Below are 9,731 nucleotides of genomic sequence, written 5' to 3' on the forward strand. Positions count from 1 at the left end.
CCCTCACTGTTCTCAATTAGAGAATAGACGGAGCTGGTAAAAATATTTATTGGAAAATGTATTCTGATAAATTCTGAATAAATTATATTTAATTACCACAAAAATTCCATGAAAATTATAGAATGTGTAGGCTATAGCAGCCTATAGGTAGGTAAATGGTGGTTTCTTCCCTGTCTGAATGTGTAGGCCATAGCAGCCTATAGGTAGGTAAATGCAAGGCAGTAGGTACCACTTCTACTGCGTTTGCAGACTAACTGATCCGCCACATGAACCTCATCATCACACCAACGAGCTCTAGGATCCAAATTCACCGTGTGTCTGCCTTGATGTTCATAAAACTCCACGGACCCCCCTCTTGCGATGTGGAGCCCCGAACGATATGTGACCACTTGGTTACGGTGGGGCAGTATGAAAAATGTATGCACTCACTAACTGCTAAAATGTAATGTTATGACACCAAGTCCTCTCTGTGCACATTATACACTGCTATAACATGTACTTACATTTTAGTCATTTAGCAGACGCTCTTATCCAGAGCGACTTACAGTTAGTGAGTGCATACATTATAATTATTTGTGCGCCGCCCCATGGGTCTTCCGGTCGCGGCCGGCTACGACAGAGCCTCGATTCGAACCAGGATCTCTAGTGGCACAGCTAGCACTGCGATGCAGCGCCTTAGACCACTGCGCCACTCGGGAGACTACTTACTGCGTTATAACATCTCATTCTAATGAATTAATTGTGATTTATTGATTTCGGTAGAAAAAGCCATGTCTAATTTTCTAACCTCCTAATCTCTCTACAGTGCTTTGAAACGGAAACAAATGGTTGAATCTTTAATTTCTTCTCTTCATTGCATGTAAATTGTATTCTATTGTAGGAGTTTTAAAGTGGGTCAGGAAAACCCATTATTCCCGTATAAAAGCCCCTAGGTTTCATTGTGCTGAATGGATTCTAGGAGAACAAGAGAATATTGTTTTAAAGTGATTTATTGAGTTTCTTCTTGGGTCAAGTCACCATTTAGTTGACTATAGCATACATTTTATTGGGCAATTAAACCTAACGAAATGCTAGAAAGTGTTATGAAATTCTGTCTTGGTCTGCAGTACCCCATTCCTTTTGTAGTGCACTACTTTAGACCAAGGGCCCCTATCCACATAGCGTCACAGTAGGAGTGCTGATTTTTATTTATTTATTATTATTTCACCTTTATTTAACCAGATTAAGCCAGTTGAGAACAAGTTCTCATTTACAACTGCGTCCTGGCCAAGATAAAGCAAAGCAGTGCGATTAAAAACAACAACACAGAGTTACATATGGGGTAAAACAAAACATAAAGTCAAAAATACAACAGAAAATATATATACAGTGTGTGCGAATGTAGCAAGTTATGGAGGTAAGGCAATAAATAGGCCATAGTGCAAAATAATTACAATTAGTATTAACATTGGAATGCTAGATGTGCAAGAGATGATGTGCAAATAGAGATACTGGGGTGCAAATGAGCAAAATAAATAGCAATATAGGGATGAGGTAGTTGGGCGGGCTAATTTCAGATGGGCTGTGTACAGGTGCAGTGATCGGTAAGGTGCTCTGACAACTGATGCTTAAAGTTAGTGAGGGACATAAGAGTCTCCAGCTTCAGAGATTTTTGCAATTTGTTCAAGTCATTGGCAGCAGAGAACTGGAAGGAATGGCGGCCAAAGGAGGTGTTGGCTTTGGGGATGACCAGTGAGATATACCTGCTGGAGCGCATACTATGGGTGGGTGTTGCTATGGTGACCAATGAGCTAAGATAAGGCGGGGATTTGCCTAGCAGTGATTTATAGATGGCCTGGAGCCAGTGGGTTTGGCGACGAATATGTAGTGAGGGCCAGCCAACAAGAGCGTACAGGTCACAGTGGTGGGTAGTATATGGGGCTTTGGTGACAAAACGGATGGCACTGTGATAGACTACATCCAATTAGCTGAGTAGAGTGTTGGAGGCTATTTTGTAAATGACATCGCCGAAGTCAAGGATCGGTAGGATAGTCAGTTTTACGAGGGCATGTTTAGCAGCATGAGTGAAGGACGCTTTGTTGCGAATTAGGAAGCCGATTCTAGATTTAACTTTGGATTGGAGATTCTTAATGTGAGTCTGGAAGGAGAGTTTACAGTCTAACCAGACACCTAGGTATTTGTAGTTGTCCACATACTCTAGGTCAGACCCGCCGAGAGTAGTGATTCTAGTCGGGTGGGCGGGTGCCAGCAGCGTTCGATTGAAGAGCACGCATTTCGTTTTACTAGTGTTTAAGAGCAGTTGGAGGCTACGGAAGGAGTGTTGTATGGCATTGAAGCTCGTTTGGAGGTTTGTTAACACAGTCCAATGAAGGGCCAGATGTTTACAAAATGGTGTCGCCCGCGTAGAGGTGGATCTGAGAGTCACCAGCAGCAAGAGCGACATCATTGACATACACAGAGAATAGAGTCGGCCCGAGAATTGAACCCTGTGGCACCCCCATAGAGACTGCCAGAGGTCCAGACAACAGGCCCTCCGATTTGACACATTGAACTCTATCTAGGATCTGTCCATCTTATTCATTATGATCTAAAGGGTCAAACTGATCCTAGATAGGCACTCGTACTGTTGGCTCAAATTCTTCAACTGATGATCGGGAAGTAACGATGCTCAAATCAATACTAACTGTAAGTGGCTCTGGATAAGAGCGTTTGCTAAATGACTAAAATGTCAAATGTGGTAAGAAGGAAACACAGACTCTTCGTCAAAGTATTAAGATTATTCTTTAGTTCAAATAAAATTAAATACAAATGTTATTGGCCACATGCGCCGAATACAACAGGTGCAGACATTACAGTGAAATGCTTACTTACAGCCCTTAACCAACAGTGCATTTATTTTAAATAAAAAAGTAAAATAAAACAATAAAAGTGTTGAGAAAAAAAGAGCAGAAGTAAAATAAAATAACAGTAGGGAGGCTATATATACAGGGGGGTACCGGTGCAGAGTCAATGTGCGGGGGCACCGGCTAGTTGAGTTAATGCAATTGCAGACAGAAGTTAGTACAGAGTACAATATTGAAAACTCTCCCCAAGTTCTGCGAGGTGTCTAAAGACATCCTGTAACTTATAAAGCCTCCCCAACCCTTCCCAGCGTGACTTCCCCTAACAACAACAGCTTAATACATCTACCTATCCCTGACAGGGTCAATCACCTTGTCAGTATTTTAATAGCGTCAGAAACAAGGGTTTGACCGATACTTGACTTCTCATACAGGAACCGGACGATATCATCTTGCGACATTTGACATTTCATAAGGGAGAAGTAAGCATCTTCTAGGTGAAGTGGATTTTTTTGTGGTTAGGCTCAGCTTCCTCTTTTCACAGAAGCAGACAGCTTGGATGTCTGGGCCAGACACAGGGTCTCAGTAGAGCAGGTTGGATGTCTGGGCCAGACACAGGGTCTCCGTAGAGCAGCTTGGATGTCTGGGCCAGACACAGGGTCTCCGTAGAGCAGGTTGGATGTCTGGGCCAGACACAGGGTCTCAGTAGAGCAGGTTGGATGTCTGGGCCAGACACAGGGTCTCAGTAGAGCAGGTTGGATGTCTGGGCCAGACACAGGGTCTCAGTAGAGCAGGTTGGATGTCTGGGCCAGACACAGGGTCTCCGTAGAGCAGGTTGGATGTCTGGGCCAGACACAGGGTCTCCGTAGAGCAGGTTGGATGTCTGGGCCAGACACAGGGTCTCCGTAGAGCAGGTTGGATGTCTGGGCCAGACACAGGGTCTCAGTAGAGCAGGTTGGATGTCTGTGCCAGACACAGGGTCTCCGTAGAGCAGGTTGGATGTCTGGGCCAGACACAGGGTCTCAGTAGAGCAGGTTGGATGTCTGTGCCAGACACAGGGTCTCCGTAGAGCAGGTTGGATGTCTGGGCCAGACACAGGGTCTCCGTAGAGCAGGTTGGATGTCTGGGCCAGACACAGGGTCTCCGTAGAGCAGGTTGGATGTCTGGGCCAGACACAGGGTCTCAGTAGAGCAGGTTGGATGTCTGGGCCAGACACAGGGTCTCCGTAGAGCAGGTTGGATGTCTGGGCCAGACACAGGGTCTCCGTAGAGCAGGTTGGATGTCTGGGCCAGACACAGGGTCTCCGTAGAGCAGGTTGGATGTCTGTGCCAGACACAGGGTCTCAGTAGAGCAGGTTGGATGTCTGGGCCAGACACAGGGTCTCAGTAGAGCAGGTTGGATGTCTGGGCCAGACACAGGGTCTCAGTAGAGCAGGTGGGTAGGCGTTAGTCTGTGACCCCTTCAGTACTCTTGAGACACTTCGTGGTTACGGGCCCAGGTCCCAGGTCCCATTGGGCTCTGGTCTAAAGTAGCGCACTATATAGTGAATAGGCTGCCGTTTAACAGACTCCAGCTTTAACAGACTCCAGTTGGTAACCTTAGACCTGAGCCTCAGTCCTATTTTGGGGATTCTGAAATAAATATTTACATTATATCTGAGAAACTAGCAGAAGTGTAGCCGGAGGTCCACAGTATTTCATCAGTTGACACTTTGTTTGACCTTGTGTTTGGTACAACATTCGGTCGCTGTGCTCCAAGATATACCGTATGGACATGTGATACATGACCTCAGATAGATAGACCTACAGCTCAGACAACGTCAAGGAACAAGATATCAGACTGTTGTTTTCCAGGTCCTCTAGTTCACCTGGGGGTCACATTCAGAGGGTTGTTTTCCAGGTCCTCTAGTTCACCTGGGGTCACATTCAGAGGGTTGTTTTCCAGGTCCTCTAGTTCACCTGGGGTCACATTCAGAGGGTTGTTTTCCAGGTCCTCTAGTTCACCTGGGGTCATATTCAGAGGGTTGTTTTCCAGGTCCTCTAGTTCACCTGGGGGTCACATTCAGTGGGTTGTTTTCCAGGTCCTCTAGTTCACCTGGGGGTCACATTCAGAGGGTTGTTTTCCAGGTCCTCTAGTTCACCTGGGGTCACGTTCAGAGGGTTGTTTTCCAGGTCCTCTAGTTCACCTGGGGTCACATTCAGAGGGTTGTTTTCCAGGTCCTCTAGTTCACCTGGGGTCACGTTCAGAGGTTTTTTTTTCCCAGGTCCTCTAGTTCACCTGGGGTCACATTCAGAGGGTTGTTTTCCAGGTCCTCTAGTTCACCTGGGGTCACGTTGAAGGATAAAAATACAGGCCACGGTTTCCATGACAGCACCTCACACAGATGTTCCTCAATATGACACACATAGTGGACCCGGTTCATCACCCCGTGGCAATACGCACGCCTGATCTCAAGGTTAGTCAGGTCTGACACCATTTCACCCAGCTAATAAACTAACCCCATGACAGCAAGGCAGTAGGTATCAATCTCCCTGGAGGGTTGTCCATGACAGCAAGGCAGTAGCTATCAATCTCCCTGGAGGGTTGTCCATGACAGCAAGGCAGTAGCTATCAATCTCCCTGGAGGGTTGTCCATGACAGCAAGGCAGTAGCTATCAATCTCCCTGGAGGGTTGTCCATGACAGCAAGGCAGTAGCTATCAATCTCCCTGGAGGGTTGTCCATGACAGCAAGGCAGTAGCTATCAATCTCCCTGGAGGGTTGTCCATGACAGCAAGGCAGTAGCTATCAATCTCCCTGGAGGGTTGTCCATGACAGCAAGGCAGTAGCTATCAATCTCCCTGGAGGGTTGTCCATGACAGCAAGGCAGTAGCTATCAATCTCCCTGGAGGGTTGTCCATGACAGCAAGGCAGTAGCTATCAATCTCCCTGGAGGGTTGTCCATGACAGCAAGGCAGTAGGTATCAATCTCCCTGGAGGGTTGTCTATGACAGCAAGGCAGTAGCTATCAATCTCCCTGGAGGGTTGTCCATGACAGCAAGGCAGTAGGTATCAATCTCCCTGGAGGGTTGTCCATGACAGCAAGGCAGTAGCTATCAATCTCCCTGGAGGGTTGTCCATGACAGCAAGGCAGTAGCTATCAATCTCCCTGGAGGGTTGTCCATGACAGCAAGGCAGTAGCTATCAATCTCCCTGGAGGGTTGTCCATGACAGCAAGGCAGTAGGTATCAATCTCCCTGGAGGGTTGTCCATGACAGCAAGGCAGTAGCTATCAATCTCCCTGGAGGGTTGTCCATGACAGCAAGGCAGTAGCTATCAATCTCCCTGGAGGGTTGTCCATGACAGCAAGGCAGTAGCTATCAATCTCCCTGGAGGGTTGTCCATGACAGCAAGGCAGTAGCTATCAATCTCCCTGGAGGGTTGTCCATGACAGCAAGGCAGTAGCTATCAATCTCCCTGGAGGTTTGTCCATGACAGGTAGACTGGCTGTTGATTTACTTCTCTCTTAAGTGCAGCTAATTGGATTACTTCACTATTTCACACACACACACACAGAGGCTGGATGACCTTTCCAATAACAGTGATGAGCTCATTCAGGGGACAAGCCTGGGCATGTGTTCCCTCAGCATTTCGTTATCACTAAGGATTGATTGACAGCCAGTCGACATTATACCGTCGCCGTCCCAAAGGGGCACCCTATTCCCCATGGGGATTCTAGGCTAAAGTAGTGCACTAGATAAGGGTGGCATTTGGTATGCAATCATTCTGTCAATGGTTTGCTGACTACTGGCCTTCCCCCTCTACGCCTGGTGGTTGTCTCTCTTTCAGAGTGAATGATTATTCCCATGAGTCTTTCTGTCACCTTTATACTCTATGGAGTGGAGATATGACTGTATTGACTGAGGGGTTGTTTGTTCAAGAGGATCGTTTGAGAGAGCGAGGCGAGATAATCTGCCGACACCTGGATCTGCTGGGTGTACCGGAGGTAGTCTACACATAGCAGTCTATGTGGAACAGGGTGTGTACCATTCAAGGCCATTACTTGTTTGGTGACCTGAAACCAAAAGGTTGAAATAAGTAATTTAACAGTTATCTACAGTCGTTTGACAGTATTATCTATAGTCGTTTAACAGTATTTATCCATAGTCGTTTAACATTATGAAAGAAAAAAAAAAAACATGTACGCACTCACTAACTGTAAGTCACTCTGGATAAGAGCGTCTGCTAAATGACTAAAATGTAAATGTAAATGTAACAGTATTATCTATAGTCGTTTAACAGTTATCTATATTTATTTAACAGTATTATCTATAGTCGTTTAACAGTTATCTATATTTATTTAACAGTATTATCTATAGTCGTTGAACAGTTATCTATATTTATTTAACAGTATTATCTATAGTCGTTTAACAGTTATCTATATTTATTTAACAGTATTATCTATAGTCGTTGAACAGTTATCTATATTTATTTAACAGTATTATCTATAGTCAGTCTATATTTATAGTCGCTACATGCAAACGACACGTCCTCTCAGAGCTAGCTAATCACATGACCAGAGCTAGCTAATCACATGACCAGAGCTAGCTAATCACATGACCAGCCTAATGTTTGGAGATTGTACAGATTGCCAGACATTCCTTTAACATTATATTGCACACTGAAATATTTCATTGAAATACACTAAACAAAAAATATAAATGCAACAATTTCTGAGTTACAGTTCATATAAGGAAATCAGTCAATTTAAATCAATTCATTAAGCCCTAATCTATGGATTTCACATGACTGGGAATACAGATATGCAGCTGTGGGTTACAGATACCTTTAAAAAAAAAAGTAGGGGGCGTGGCTCAGAAAACCAGTCAGTATCTGTTGTGACACCATTTGCCTCCTGCAGCGCGACACATCTCCTGCTCATAGAGTGTGAAAGATTCAGCAGGCTACTGGCATTACACACCTGGCTATCAGGATGCCAAGGGAAGCCAGGCTTCCCCGAATAATGGACCCCCCCCCCCCCAAAAAAATGTATCTTTCGTCTCTCTGTGTTTTCATAATTTTTCTTCAATTCTCAAGAGGCTGAATGTATCTCACAGGAGAATGTATCCGAGCGAGCAAACAGCGCCCCTCTGTCTCTCTACGTGTAGACCATCTATCTGATGCTGTCTGGTCCAAACGAGTATGACATTGTTGCCTCTAACATTAATGGCAAGGGAAGCCAGTGAGCATCTGGTCTCCCTTGACCAAAAAAAAGTATAAAAAATTAGCCAATCAGCGTTGAGCTAAACTGAGCGAGTTCAACTGTGAATGGTCCTGGCGCACCAAAAAAAAGTGTCACGGGAAGCCATCTTGAATTTGGCTTCACTCCTATCAAATCCCATTGAGAGCATGCGTCATTGACAGAAAGACTTGAATTGTTGCATCTCGTTGTGTTGTCCTCCAGTGGCTAGCTAGCCAGCTAGCTAAAATTGGCCCTTTCCTAAATTAGCCATGGATGGAGATAGGAATTTGGACTTGTGGTTTTACTTAATCCTCTGTACTGGCCAATGATTATAACGGCGATTCTGATCCAACCATTAAATTCAGACATTGTGCCCCTGGACTGAGAGGATGGAAGTTCAACATGTAGCTAGACGTAGAAGGCTAATGTTAACTAGCTAACGTTGCCCATGAATGGAAGTTAGGCTAGCGAGCAAGCATTTTAGCCAGGTAGCCTAGGAAAACACAAAATAAAAGCGTGTACTATATGATAGAGTGATAGACCGTTTCGTCAACATGAAAGAGAGGAGGATATCATTGGTGTTTCTCTACTAGTAGGGTGAGTCAACATGAGAGAGGAGGATATTATTCATTGGGGTTTCTCTACTAGTAGGGTGAGTCAACATGAGAGAGAGGAGGATATCATAAATGACATTTGGGCAAAAAGGTGAACTCAGCTCCATCATTCATTGAATCAGATGGCTCATACATCAAAACCCACTGATATTGCCAACTACTTTAATGTTTTTTTCACTGGCAAGATTAGCTAATTTAGGCATGACATGCCAGCAACAAATGCTGACACTACACATCCAAGTATAACTGAGCAAGTTATGAAAGACAAGCATTGTAATTTTCAATTCCGTAAAGTGAGTGTGGAAGAGGTGAAAAAAGTATTGTTGTCCATCAACAATGACAAGCCACCGGGGTCTGACAACTTGGATGGAAAATTACTGAGGATAATAGCGGACGATATTGCCACTCCTATTTGCCATTTGTTTAATCTAAGCCTACAAGAAAAGGTATGCCCTCAGGCCTGGAGGGAAGTAAATGTAATTCCGCTACCCAAGAATAGTAAAGCCCCCTTTACTGGCTCAAATAGCCGACCAATCAGCCTGTTACCAACCCTTTGTAAACTTTTGGAAAAAATTGTGTTTGACCAGATACAATGCTATTTTACAGTAAACACATTGACAACAAACTTTCAGCATGCTTATAGAGAAGGACATTCAAGCACAGCACTTACACAAATGACTGATGATTGGCTGAGAGAAATTGATGATAAAAAGATTGTGGGAGCTGTTTGTTAGACTTCAGTGCAGCTTTTGACATTATCAATCATAGTCTGCTGCTGGAAAAACGTATGTGTTATGGCTTTACACCCCCTGCTGTGGATAAAGGGTTAGCTGTCTAACAGAACACAGAGGGTGTTCTTTAATGGAAGCCTCTCCAACATAATCCAGGTAGAATCAGGAATCCCCCAGGGCAGCTGTCTAGGCCCCTTACTTTTTTCAATCTTTACTAACGACATGCCACTGGCTTTGAGTAAAGCCAGTGTGTCTACGTATGTGGATGACTCAACACTATACATGTCAGCTACTACAGCGAGTGAAATTACTGCAACTCTTAACAA

The sequence above is a fragment of the Coregonus lavaretus genome (genome assembly GCF_964263955.1).
Source record: "Coregonus lavaretus genome assembly, contig: HAP1_SCAFFOLD_301, whole genome shotgun sequence".
Classification (NCBI taxonomy): Eukaryota; Metazoa; Chordata; class Actinopteri; order Salmoniformes; family Salmonidae; genus Coregonus; species Coregonus lavaretus.